This window comes from Eschscholzia californica, unplaced genomic scaffold, assembly GCF_041429995.1.
Source record: "Eschscholzia californica isolate CP2 unplaced genomic scaffold, dmEscCali1.0.p SCAF_2, whole genome shotgun sequence".
Lineage (NCBI taxonomy): Eukaryota > Viridiplantae > Streptophyta > Magnoliopsida > Ranunculales > Papaveraceae > Eschscholzia > Eschscholzia californica.
This window is the reverse complement of record NW_028238309.1, coordinates 23,487,911-23,501,916: the sequence shown is the minus strand read 5'-3', so window position 1 is coordinate 23,501,916 and position 14,006 is coordinate 23,487,911. Positions and strand designations below refer to the sequence as shown.

At 35.6% G+C, this 14,006-nt stretch overlaps 2 long non-coding RNA genes across 5 annotated transcripts; both read left to right on the top strand.

Moving 5' to 3' along the window:
* Positions 1-10: 10 nt before the first annotated feature.
* On the top strand, positions 11-7,243 carry LOC147557016 (uncharacterized). Of its 4 annotated transcripts, none has more exons than XR_015233710.1 (6): positions 11-4,949; positions 5,059-5,182; positions 5,384-5,509; positions 5,621-5,671; positions 5,783-5,906; positions 6,994-7,243. It is a non-coding gene; the product is annotated as an uncharacterized LOC147557016 (long non-coding RNA). The 4 variants fall into 4 exon arrangements; XR_015233709.1 differs by lacking the exon at positions 6,994-7,243 and having other exon boundaries at positions 11-3,783; positions 3,952-4,949; positions 5,783-6,978; XR_015233711.1 differs by lacking the exon at positions 6,994-7,243 and having other exon boundaries at positions 5,459-5,509; positions 5,783-6,978.
* A 1,046-nt stretch (positions 7,244-8,289) lies between these two features.
* LOC147557015 (uncharacterized) lies at positions 8,290-9,533 on the top strand. The gene is made up of 2 exons (XR_015233707.1): positions 8,290-8,626; positions 8,797-9,533. It is a non-coding gene; the product is annotated as an uncharacterized LOC147557015 (long non-coding RNA).
* The last annotated feature ends 4,473 nt before the right edge of the window (positions 9,534-14,006 follow it).

The window sequence follows — 14,006 nt, the reverse complement described above, 5'->3', positions numbered from 1 at the left end:
GGACTCTTGGTCATTAGGATATTTCAACCTGGGGTTAAAATTTGAATACTCTCTGAAGTGATTGTCGTTTTCTCCCGTTGGTAGCACTCTTCTTTGAATTAAAAACGAAAAATCTTTATGTGCAGAGAGTCTAGATGCAATGCGTTATAGGTTTTCTCCAGTTGATATGCCTTCTTGCGATGTTCATATTTATGGTTGGGTCGTTTTATCAGGTCAACTTTGTGGTGTTAATCGTGGTGTATCTGAAGGGGTCTCATTGAACTTGCTGCAACTTTTATCCTTGTTAGAGGAACAATACTTGAAACATGCAAAGTTCATTTTTTTTTTTTTTGCAGAGCTCTTTTAACTGGACTTACTTCAAGGAGACGTGATTTGATTTGCTCTCAAGGGGTTTTCCTGTTTTCCGTAGATAGCTTAGAACTCTCCCCCATTCTTTCTTTATCCTTCGCTATGAGGGTTTACCTATTTATATGGGTAATAGTATTTACTTTCGGGGATCAGTTGTATTCATGGATCAGCTTTCCATGTGTTTCTCATGCTATTCAGGAAAACAGTACCAAGGAATGAAAATTTCCGAAATTTCACCAAAATTTCGCGAAACATTTCCTAAATTTAGATTAGCGACACGAAATAACACTTACAACTATTTCCTGCATAATTTCCACCGACATGATCGAAATTTCCACCGAAATTGTTGGAAATCTCAAATTTCCAACTCATGATGGAAATTTCGACCGACATGATAAAAATATATAAAAAAACCAGAGAAACTAATACTAGAAACATATCTCTTCCTTCATCTTTTTTGTCTTCATTTTTCAAAGATATCTCTTTATTTTTATGTTATTTTTTTAATGTTTTATAAATCTATTTGAATGATTTACGCCCTGACTTAACTGCCTGAATTGATTTTGTCCAGTAACACCCTTGATATAACTATGTAATTGGCGATACCTTCTCAAACTAACATAGTTTGTTAACTATTAACTATTGTAAGTAAGAATGTTATCTTTTGCGTGTTATAACCAAAAAGTTATTCTATTTACCCTCTGGTGTAACTGTGTAATTGTTAATATTCCCACAAACTAATAGATAATGTTAATCCGTTAGACACATCATTTCTATGCTTCATTATGGTTTGATAATCTTGTTATATATAATTGCATCATATTTCTATCACTTATGTAGATTTGTAAGATTTCCACACTGACAGAAACGTTTCTACGAAACGTTTCCACTTTTGGACCCACCGAAATTTCATTCCTTGAACAGTACTACCAAATTTAGTTTTTGGTTTTTAGTGTGCCATAATTTCGTGTCAAGTTAACTGTGTGAAAGGCCTTCCGTACTTGCTTCCTTGATTTTGTCATTGTTAGAGAAACTATAATTAACGGAAGCAAAATCAATTGATTTTTTTCCAGGAATTCTCAACCTCGACAAACTCGAACAAGATACGGTATAGTTTCCTATCAAGGGTGTTTTCCTGATTTGGATAGTTGCAACAAAGTGTTCTTTGTACTGGGGTGTTAACATAAAGTTATCTATCCAATTACTTTTCAGGATTCTGCTATTCAAAAATATTATTCCCGTGACCCTCTTTGGGAAAACAGTACATTTTGACTTTCTTCTGATCTCTTTTAGTTTCTAGCTTACATATAAATTGGGGAATTTTCTTTACCATTATACTCCCGACCATATTGCTGGAACCCCTTCTCAATTGTTGGATTTCTTGGATAACTTTTGTTTGTAGCGAGTTAATATAATACTGCTAAAGTTATTTGTGTTGTAGTAGGTTAGTTTTCTTTAGATAACATGTCTTGGACTTACTTCATCTTGGTCGGTCTCTTTAGAGGGCCTCAACACATGTGCACAAGTCTTGATTCTCTAAGGAAGTTATTTGTGAGTCTTTTATTGGTTCAAATTGTTGATGAAATGGGATTTCTTCACTATATTATCGGGATCTTCTAGAGGGGAGTTGCTATTTTATTTATAGATTGAACAGTATTCGTCTTTATCGTTGAAGCATGCAATGTTCATTTGCTTTTTTCCCAGGATATCAGAATTGGACTTCCTGTAGGGAGCGAACCTTGTTTGGGAATTGAGCGGGTTTGAGAATTGGGTTCTTTTATTTTCATTTCTAATTGAACTTTACTGTTTCAGTTTCTGGTTATTTCTTCATTAGGTTGTCTACTTGAATTGATAGACATAATTTATTTCGTTCTTCTTACGGTCAACATTGTGAAGTTAACTGTGGAGGGGGGCTTCCGAACGTACTTCTCTGAGTTTTATCATTGTTTGAGGATTATAACCAACTAATCGAAAACCATTTGATGTTTTCCAGGTAATTGCAACGAGATGCGATCTGGTTTTCACTTTAGGGTGTTGAGGGTGTTATTACTTAATTTCCTACCCCAATATATTCAGAATGTCATATTCAAAAATCGGGTACCTGTCTTCCATTCAGAAAAAAGTATCATTTAAGTTTCATTTATCTTTTAGTTGAGCTTGCATAAATTCAGAAAATTTGCGCTATATTCCATTCGATATCGTGTTGTGAGACCCTTTTCTTAGTTGTTGGTATTTTAGGACAAGAGTGGTTTATGGTGAGAAGTTAATTTGTCATGCTATGTGCAAGATATGATATACATCAGGATCACCTTCAATAGTTGTTGTGCTGGTGGTTTAAACCAAGAACATTTTATTGATTCTAGTGCTCCTAAGGGGGAAATATATCGAAGCATGAAAAGTTCATTTCTTTTGATGTGCATTTTGAGCATCTAAATTTGGTTAGCTTTTATATTTGATATTGGACAGTGTTATTAGTTCAGTGATATTTACTTTTTAATGGCTTTATAGATTGTTTTGATGCCGATCTTATCATGTCTATATGCACAAGAAAATCCAGATGCGGATGAACTTCCTTGCTTGCTAAGCTGGTGGTTTAAACCAGCAACAGTTTATTAATCTGATTTTTCTTCAGGTAAAGCACATTCGTAATCATTCTATTAAGCATTTCCTATGTGGTCTCCAATGTATATTTTGGGAAACCGCAAGGTCACTTTGTTGATATATTTGGATATGTCGTTATACAAACTTTTGATGTTAATCAGTCTGTGTGTAACTGTTAATCTAGAATCTTATCTCGCCTTTGGCTATTCTTCAGAGATACGTAGGTATCCTCTCTGGATTTGTTTATGCTAGTTCGATATAATTGCTTTGACATAACTTTAGATCATCTTGGTGTGCGGAAGGTTTATCCTTTTTGCTTAATATCTTGATAATGATCTATAACCACCAAATTTTGATTAAGATTGCTTTTTTTGGGCATAGTTGCTTTGGCACAACTTTAAGCCATTGTCATTAGAAGGTTTATCGTTTCGATCTGCGAATATCTGTAACACATTGATTTATTGATACTCCTTAAGGGTTTTAACTTTAAGAAAGGTTTGAATCTATTGTTGTTTTCAACAGTTGGTATCCTGCTTCTTGTCAACAAGATCTTAGTTTGTTGATTTTCAATTTTCGTGGGAGGGTTTAAAGACCAAAGTGAATACCTTTCCGTGGAGCGTACCTTATGCAATGGATTCCAATTTTCTTAGTTCATTGTTACTAATCGGATATGCCTTATTAAAAGTTTCACGATGTAATACAGGAAAGTTGGTGTCTTCTGGAAGAAGAGTGGGCTCTTTTCTTTTGTCTAAAGGGGGTTGTCTAGTTTCTTTTTTCTTCCGTTTCTTCGTTTTGCTTCTTTATTAAAGGATGGTCTCTTCCAATAAAAAATAGGTAACCTTGTTTCCATTTTCTTTCCAAGGCATGTTTGTGACGGAATAGCTATTCCTCTTCTTCTTGTGTTTCCACGGTGTGGGCGGTGGCTTTTTAATCTACCTGCATTCTTTCTTTTTGTTTCCTTTGTTGTACTTATAAGTATTTATTTACTTTGTTGTGTTGTAGGAAGAAGGGGTCGTCTGCTATGAGGATTTAACTGGCATGTAGCTGCAGGGGTGTTTGTTAACTTGCTTCTTTGACTTTTATCTTTCTTGGAGGAAACGAGGAATAATAGTTGGCACATGCAATTCATTTGTTTTTTTTCCAGGGATCTTCGAATTGGACTGACTCCAACGAGATGTGATTCAGTTTGCTTTCAAAGAGATCTTCCTGTCGAATTTCATTCCATTTGCCTCTTAAGGTTCTATCCTTTTCAATTACTAATGCATTGTTTATTTGGAAGGGGTTTGTTGTCACTTGATATTTCAAACGTTTCCTTGTTAAAGGGGTAGTCAGCGAAGCATGAAAAGTTCATTTTTTTTCACAGGGATGTGAGAACTGGACTTTACTCCAGAGAGACATTAAATTGTTTTGTAAATGGCTAGGTTTTACTATCCTTTATTGTCCGAAAGAAGCCTTCTTCCTTATCTTTTTTTTCCAGAAGGTGTTAGTTATGTTAATAGACATAATGAATCTATTTAATACCTTCCGAAAAGGGTGATCAATTTGAGGGCTAGGCTCTCTTATTTTGCAGAAAGCGTGTTACCTGATTGACCTTTCCTTATTCAGTTTCTTTTCTTTCTTCATATCTTCTTGAATTGATGTATATGTGTTTCTCATTCTCTTTCTCAGGCATCTCTTTGTTGGGAGGCTATTCTTAATTTGGCATGTAAAATGTGAGAGAGGTGACGGGTTAAAAGGCCAATCTCTTTGTTGTCCGCCCTGCCAAGTTAACTGTGTGGAAGTGCTTTTTGAATTTGCTTCTTTTATTTTGCGAGAATAGGAATTTCTCTAGGGAGTAATAACCTTGTTTTGAGAATCGATGGGGGGTTTTTCTATTTCCTATTGTTCTCTTGAAGTTCTCTTCCTTATTGTTTGTTTATGAAGGTGAATTTATTGAATACTTTTCCAGGAACCTGCAGTACCTAAAGCATTTTGTCCGCGGTAGAGTTGTTGCATCAAGAGTAAAAAGCTTCTTCCATCCTTTTTAATTATTTCAAGTATTCTACTTGTGTTTAAAGAGAATACTCGTTAACTTAATATTTATTTGGTATATGATACTCTTCTCGACAGTGTTTTGAAATCTCTTCATACTGCATGTGGGAGTTCTATAAGTACGAAGAAACCTTCTCAAGATAGTAAGAATTTGCTGGTGTGGCTTTGGCAAGTTAAGGGCATACGACACAATTTCAAAAAGGTAAAGGACGGATAACCTTTCTATGTCACAATTGTATTGTTATATTTGCTTTTGAATTACCTAGCAGCTATATTTTTTCATGTTAGTTTATATATATATATATATATGTATACATGTCAACCTTATGCATGTTATAAACTGATATAAGGTTAGACTTTAGAAGGTAAAATCGAAGAAAAGAAAACCTTTTTTTGTGTTCAGGGTGTTGCTGAAATATGACTAGCAAGAAGAGTTGTTCAATTAGTCCAAAGTGGTATAGATGCGTTATTCTTGTAGGTTTCAGGCTGCAGAACGACAATTGGTTGGAACTATGGATGACTTATTCGGGTAAATCTAATATTATTTGTATGTTTTGGGAATCTTATGTTTCATCTATACATCTCCATAATTATCAAAATTTTGGTCATTAACTTGATAGTTTCGGATAACATTTCGTAGGCACTTGGCCGACAAACAACAATTGGTTGGAACTATGGATGACTTATTCGGGTAAATCTAATATTATTTGTATGTTTTGGAAATCTTATGTTTCATCTATAAATCTCCATAATTATCAAAATTTTGGTCATTAACTTGATAGTCTCGGGTAACATTTCGTAGGCACTTGGCCGACAAACTTACTGATACCTGAAGTGCTATACTAGTCTTCTGAATGAGAAAGGAAGATCCAAAACAGTTGTTATCATTTACTCGTGTTCAGATCGATCGGTTTGCACTTAACAAGGTAGTTCAATGTTGAAGTCTCTATGCTCTCATACTTGGGTTCAGATTTAGGTATACTGTGTTCCGAATTAACATTTAGTTACTATATCCAAGTAGACCACTCGTTCAGTAATTCCCACTTTGGTCCTCGAGAAAATTTTTACGCTCCCTTATATCCTCTAGTTTCCTGAAGTTTTTCATACCTTTCTTTTCTTATTTTATTTTATCGGGATAAACATTTGTGAATCTAGCAAAAGATGTGATGAACACTCATCGTGCCCAGTAGGTTTCTAGAGGTTTGTGAGTTAATAGAGTTTTGAGAAATATTAACTCATGAAGTCTAGCGTCTCCCACTACTATAAATCACCTTGATTTATGATGTGTTGTTTTTGTCTGTCTTTGTCCTATGGTTAACTAATTAAAGCTTTAGCCTTTAGGTACATTAGACTTCTAGAGGTTTGAGATATAATTAAGTTTTGAGAAATAGTAAGTCTGACATCTCCCACTACATAAAGCATCTTGACTTGTGAAGTGTTGTTTTTGTCATCCTCTGTTTATATTGGTCATTAACTTGATAACTTTAGGTAACATCTTGTATGTAAACGGCACACAGACTCACTTTTAAATGAGAAAGGAATTGACAACGTCCTTTACTTACTACATCTAGGTAGATTTACACATTCTGAGGTGTACATCATTTTTAGCGTTGCAGCTATGTTCCGAATTAGCATTTACGTACTACATCTAGGTAGATCTATACATTCTTAGGTGTAAGTCATTTTAGGCGTTGCAGCTATGTTCCGAATTAGCATTTACTTACTAGATCTAGGTAGATCACTCTTCGAGTCCCTATTCACCCTCGAGAATATTTTGACACAATGTTTTCATTTCTCTTTTATCTTTTCTGAACTTCTTTCTTCATTTCTTTTCCTGATATCGAGACAAAAACTTTGGTGAATCTAGCAAAAGATGTAACAAACGTTCGTCGTGGTCCGTGGGCTTGGGATGAATTTTTCACTACGCATTTTGTGTTCGATAAGTTTTTTCTTAACATCTTTATTGTTTTATTTTATTTTTATTAATTCGACAAAATAGTGCTCTAAATGCAGGTGTGTGTATCCACTTATGAAGTCTGATGTCACCCACTACGATTTATGAAGTGTTGTTTCTGTCAGACTTTGTTATTGGTCAGAAACCTTCTGAAGACATCAGATGTCAGACTTCAATAGTAGATCTATGCAGGTGTTTGTATTTACTCATGAAGTGGGAGACGTCAAACGTCTCTCACTACTATAAATCAATATCCTTTTCCTCCAATAACTTTTCTTCTCCCACTACTACAAGTTTTTTCGTGGTATTGCAGGTCAATGCGATGTGCTGAGAAACCTTCTGAAGAATTTAAGGACTTACCGGTGTGGCTTCGCAAGGTAAAAAACATCCGACGCAGTTTGAGAAAAGGTTAAGGGCAGAGTTTGGCATATCATCTTTTTCTATCACTGCAGTATTGTTATACTCTCTTCAGAATTTACTGGAAGATTTGTTTTGACATTAGATTTAAAACTCAGTGGCATATGAAGGTTTCTTTTATAGTGGTCAGAGCCTCAGAGGTATGTCATCCCTTTTATGACTTCTTTTTTTATATTTTCTTCCTCTTAGTTCATATTTCTATCAACCTTATGCATGTTACGAGTTGTTATAAGTTTAGGCATTAGCAGGTGAACTAGGAAAAAAACGTGGTTTGTGTTTGGGGGTTCACTGAAATATGACTAGGAAGAGCAAGTGTACTGTCTTACCATTGCAACACTGCTGTGGATGCCTTATTCTTGTATGTTCCTTTTGAAACTTTTGAATGAATATATTAAGAACAGAAAATATGTACAAGGGGGAGGTCTTAAGGTATGGGATCCTCTCACGATATTCATGCCTCCCAGTTCACTACTATGTCTAGAAAATGTAAAACTTTTACAAGAATCGATATTCATGCCTCCCTCATCATCTTCCATATCAACCGTGCTAGATAGGTTCGTTTCCTGAAATACCTTAGTGTTTCTATCCTTCCAGATGTTCCAACTGATAGCAACCGGGATCGGAAGCCATATATCTTTTGTCTTCCTTTGCTTCCAAAGACTTTCCCATTGCTCTAGCATTTATGTTATTGGGCCAACATCATTGAATTTTGAGAGGAAGTGAGTAATTTCATAAGTTTGAGGCCACCTTACAGTGAAGGAATAGGTGATCTATGCTTTCTTTTTCGCATTTGCATAACACACATCTATTTGGAATTACGAAGCCTCTGTTCTTCAGATTATCAACTGTTGGTTACTAAGTGCCATTGCTCACAAAAGAAATCCTACTCTTGGAGGAATTGCTGTTCTCCAAATAGTTTTTGATAAGTTAGGGTCCATGATATGAATAGCTTGATCTAGTCTAAAGAAAATAGCTTATGCTTACTCTGTGTCGATCAGTGGGTGGTTCTTCTAATAGAAGAACGACCGACACTAAGAAGGGGAGTGAAGCAATAGCTTCGTGTTGTATTGGATGGATGAACGACACCAAGAAGAGGCATCTATGTGTCAAAAGGGCTTGGTTAGGTTTATTTTTCTAACATGTTTCAGCTAGCAAGGGATCGAATTGAAGCTGCAGAACTTGCATACTTATTTATAATGAAGTTATAAGCATTTGTCTGGAAGAAGGCTTCGTAAGTAATATTGTCAAAAAAGTTGAAGGAAGCATTTTGAAGAGGTATGAACAAAACACTTCTTTCACCTGTTGACTGTTGTTGCACTAGAAGATGCCCATAAATTGAGGCAGACCTTAAGTTTGAGCAGATTTAGAACTAATTAAATCATGTTAATGTTATAATAAGTGGTTTTTGTTTTTTTTTTTTTTGTATTTTTCATTGATTTTGACAGGTAATCTGTAGATAAAACGCAGTATGTTTGCCCTTAAGGATGTTGGGATAAATGCAGATCCAATAGCAGCCGAAACAACTATTATAGGCATCGTATTTGGGGGTTAATTTAAGGTTATAAAGTGTATATTGAAAATTCTATTTTCTTAAGGTATGCTGAATTGTCGATAGATCTTATAGCAGAAGAAACAACTCTTATAGGCCTTGTATTTGGGGATTATCTTCGATTTAAAGTTATCAGGTGTATACTCAAAATTCTGTTTTCTTACAAAAGTGTAGTAACTTTTTTGACTGATTGCAGCAGATGGAGTACATTTAGTCCTAAGGGAAGTCTGAGCGAAATGAGAGGATGATAGATCTCGCTGTTGACGGAGATCGGGACATTGCAACTCACCTTGGATAATTACAACTACCAAAATCTTGGATGGACTGAAGAAGTATCATTGCAGCAGGTTGGTTAGCTCGCTATTTTTACACAATTTTGGTTGTGATGCTATCCAAATTTGGGCCTTTCCTCCTTTCTTATGGCATTTACACATGATTCCCGAAAATAACACAATAGAAAGAATAACAAGTGTTGTCAACTCAAAAAGATTGGGTTGTCCTCTTCGTTTTGTTTTGAGTTGAATTTAGTCAGTTGTCTTAATGTTGAATTTGGTTAGGTTTATCATGTTTTCAAACCCATCTATGTAATGGATATTGAACTCTAATGAATTGAAAGTGATCCCCTAACACTCCTACCGGTGACTTTTTCTAATTAAAATTGGTAGGCTTCCCGAGCTAGTAATCCTTGATAGTAAACACTTTATGTAATGTGACCAGAAATGTTAATTGTATAGTAAAGCAAATGTTTGGAGTTTCACTCAGAGGTTATATGACTAAACTCCAGAGAGTGAGAATCAGTATACAATTGTCGATTTACTTCGGTAGCTTCATCAAGTTTCTGTTTTTACTGAATACAGCATGGATCACAATTTGTTATTGTGTGGTAATATGATTATCAAATCACTAATTAAATGTCCAGAGGGATCACAATATGTTCTTGCATTTGCCTTTTTCTTTCCTACATATAGAAGGGAGCTTCGACATCAAGGTATCCTCTAAACTGTGTACTTCTCGTGTTCTGTGTTGATCTTTTCATGTCGAGATATGTAATATAATTTCATTCTTCGATCTGATATTTGGTGATCTAGGCCCTCATGCACCTCAAGTTTCTTCAGTAATTTAATAAATCCTAGGTGATCTTTGACCTTTCTAATCTTTTAATTAAACTTGCTAATTTCTAATAATTTTTGTTAACTAGGCACCTAAGATTACTTTAATAATTTTCTTCCATTGCGTGAGAGATACGTTAAGGGGCATTAGTATTGCTAACAGGATTTGTAATTCAGTGTGGGAATGTGAGAGATACGTTAAGGGGCATTATTATTGCTAACCGGACATGTAGAAAACGTGAGGTTATCCTGGTAATAAATTACAGAAACATGCAATAAACTCTTGAGGTTATAGCATATTTAAGCACTAAACTAGCCATTGGGCTTCCTTTACTATTCTTATTGACCTTTTTTTTCTTTTCATTTGGGTTCTTGCACGTGTTTATTGTTAGTAGTAGTTTGTTTGTGTTTCTGGTCTGTATTAGTGTATATATGTACGCTTCTCTCCGCATTTGTTTTTATATGTATTTGTGGTTGTGGATGTCGTTGTATTTGGTGCTTCTGGTTCTATTTTGCTTATGTGTTTATGGTTGTTGTTCGTTTTTGTATAAGCGTTTGTTTGTGCGTCTGTGTTTGTGGTCCTCTTCATGTATGTGTTTGATTGGTGGCTGTGTTTTGGTTATAGTTGGAGTTCGCTTCTTGTGTTTGTGACTTTGTGTATTTGTGTGCTTGGTTGTGTTCGTATAATTGTTCGTTTTTGGGTTTGCATTTGTGGTTATTACTTGAGTTTCTCTTGGTATTTACTTTTCTATGTGTTTGTGCTTGTGTTTGGTTGTTGTTTATAAGTTTGTTCTTTGTATTTGTACAAGTGCTTGTTTGTGCATTAATGTTTAGTCTTATGGTTCCTTTTTGTGTTTGATTGGTGGTTGTGTTTGAGTCGGAGTTGGAGTTTGGTGCTTCTGTTTGTGTATTTGTCTTTTTGAGTATTTGTGTATGAGGTGGAAGTTCCACGTACAGTTTCGAAGCTGAGCCTTACCAGCTGTTTTTTATTAAGATAGTGTTGGATTTTCTATTTGTGTATCAGTGTTTGTGTATGTTATTGTACTTGTTTCGGGATGGGATGCATATTCGTTTCATGTAGATATTTTACATTAATCCGTGTTTCAAATGTTGTGTATAGATCATGTTGTGTATGTCAAGTTAGGCATTGGAATTAAATGTTATGGAATTTGGCACTACCTCACTAACAACCATTTCTCGCTCCCCCTACCCCAAGTTTTGTACTTGTTTCACCTTTCAAATTCGGTCCCCCCTACACTTGAATATGCTGGTTGTGTTCTAGATTCCCTAATTGGAGGAGATTCCATTTCCAAATGGTATAGTTTTCGATACCGAGATCTTCAATCGCTTGAATTTTTTAAACCGCACATTTCAGCTCGTACTCTGGAGTTGTTAACCTTTTTGACTTATTTGGGTTAATCCTATGATGAAAAGGTTGATCGATTGGATTAATTTCTTACTTTATTCAAATGTCTCTCATGATGTATGCTAATTTCAGAATTCTCTCGATGACAGGAGCTTAATCAAACAACCATTGAGGAGAGCGAGAAGGGGTTGTTCTGTTATATTACTTGGAAGTTATTTCCTTTTTTCTCATGAAGTAAATTTTTTTTTTTGTACTCAACTTGAATTTTTTGTATAGATCAGGATAATGAAGGTCTGTAGGGTTCAAAAGAGAAGAAAAAAAAGAGCACCAAAATGGATGGTCAAATTTACATTCTAGGTAATCTTTTTTAGTTTCAACTTAAATTTGTACCTAATTAGAAATGCAAAGTATTCAGGTGGTGTTACACGTCAGTAATCAAGGCATAGTGCTCAAAATCTAAAATTGATTGATAATACTATATGTCACTAAGAATTATTGTGACTTCTGAAACACCATGATCATTTTTTCAGCCTCTCTCTTCCGTCGTAGTTTATTTGGTACCGGCGGACTTGGATCTCTTCATAAGTCTTTCTTCTTCTTCAAATAATGTCGTAGGTTATCTGTACAGGTCATGTCTTGGCTATTTCGGTTTTAGCACTGCAAAATATATGCTTCGTGGCTTTCATTATTTTCTACTTTTTCGGTCCTCTAAATTCTTTTCCTTGTATAGTGCATAAAATTTGCTTAGTTAAGGAGCAAAATTATAACCAGTTTCAGGGAAAAAGGCCTCGTTAATAATAGTCTTTTTAAATTGCAAGGGCTTGTTGTTAAAATTTTTGACTTGTTAATAATAGTCCTTCTCACCACTAAACCTAATTTTTCGTTGGGGCGTAAACCGTTTAAATTCATTCGTACCTGGATGTGTCACCCGGATTGTGCCAAGTTCATCAAATCCAACTGGATCATTAGTTTCAATCCTATCCAATTCAAGCTCAACTCCCTTGCCATCAAGCTCTCTAAATGGAGCAAAGAAGTTTTTGGTCATATTGATAATAATATTAAGAATCTTACTCTTCAGTTACAAACCATCTCGGATGCAGATAAGTTCAAGGAGATTTTCAACAATATTGAGACTCTTCTTCTTCAACAAGAGAGCTTGTGGAAAGAGAAATCGAGAATTTCTAATATTAATTTGGGGGATAGAAATACTTAGTATTTCCACGCCAAAGCTACCACCAGAAATCGTAAAAACCAAATTCATTCTATTAAAACCAAAGATAATTTGTGGACCAATGACGAGGCGGAAATATCCACTATCTTTAATACTCACTTGCAGACTATTTCCACTTCTGCTGGTTCTGACTGGTCTGATAACCTCTCAGAGTGTTTCATACCTCTGATTACTCTTGCCCAGAAAGAAGGTCTCATTAAGAATCCCATTGAGCAGGAGATCAAAAAGGCTACTTTCTCTCGTAAACCGGAGGCTGCCCCGGGCCTGATGGTTATCCTCCCCTTTTTTACCAGGTCAACTGGGATACGGTAAAGGAAGACATTATTCATATGGTGTCTCATTTCTTCAGCGAGGTATCACTCCCATACAAGGCTAATCACACTCATATCTGCCTCCTCCCTAAAATAAAAACTCCTCAATCCCCGGCTGAATATAGACCGATTAGCCTTCTCAATACCACTTATAAAATCATTACCAAAATCCTAGCTAACAGGTTAAAATCTATTCTCCCTGACATTCTTTCTCCTTTTCAAGCTGCGTACGTTCCGGGTAGGCAAATAACGGATAATATTATCATTAGCCAAGAGATTATTCATTCCTATAAGCAATGCGGATGAGCAAAGAGCTACTTCAGACTCAAATTAGACATGTCCAAAGCTTTTGATCGGATATAATGGAGTTATTTAGAGAAGGTTATGCATCTGATTGGTTTTCAGCATAAGTGGATTGAGCTCATTAACACTTGTCTTTCTACTAGTTCTATGGTTGTTCTCATTAACGGACGCCCAGGAGTGACTTTTAATGTGAGTCGCGGCATTCGTCAAGGTGATCCTCTTTCGCCGTTCCTGTTTGCGATCACTATGGAGGGCCTTAGCAGGCTTCTTGAGAAGCATAACTCTAATCAGACCTTCATAGGTTTCCCTGTGCCGAATTTTGAGCTCATTATCAATCATCTTCTGTTTGCAGATGATTGTATTATATTCGGGCAAAATTCTCTTGAAAACATCCATAATCTTAAACTCATTCTGAAAGAATTCAGTGATGCCTCAGGTCAAATGATTAACTACTCTAAATCTAACATCTACTTTTCCAAAAATTCTCACCCTAAATTTAAACGGATGATCACTCGTGAACTTAAAGTTCATTATTCATCTGCAGGAGACAAATACCTTGGCACTAATTTGTTCATTAATAGTAACAAGAAGTCAGCTTTCCAACCTCTCATTTCTCAGATTCAGAATAAACTCGCCAAATGGCAAACTCATCTTCTCTCTCAAGCTGGTCGCTCGGTAGTCATTTCGACTATAGCAGCGGTCGTTCCCCGATACCAAGTGCAATGCTTTGCCATTCCAAAAGGCATTTGCAATAGCATTGAGTCCATTCAAAGAACCTTCTGGTGG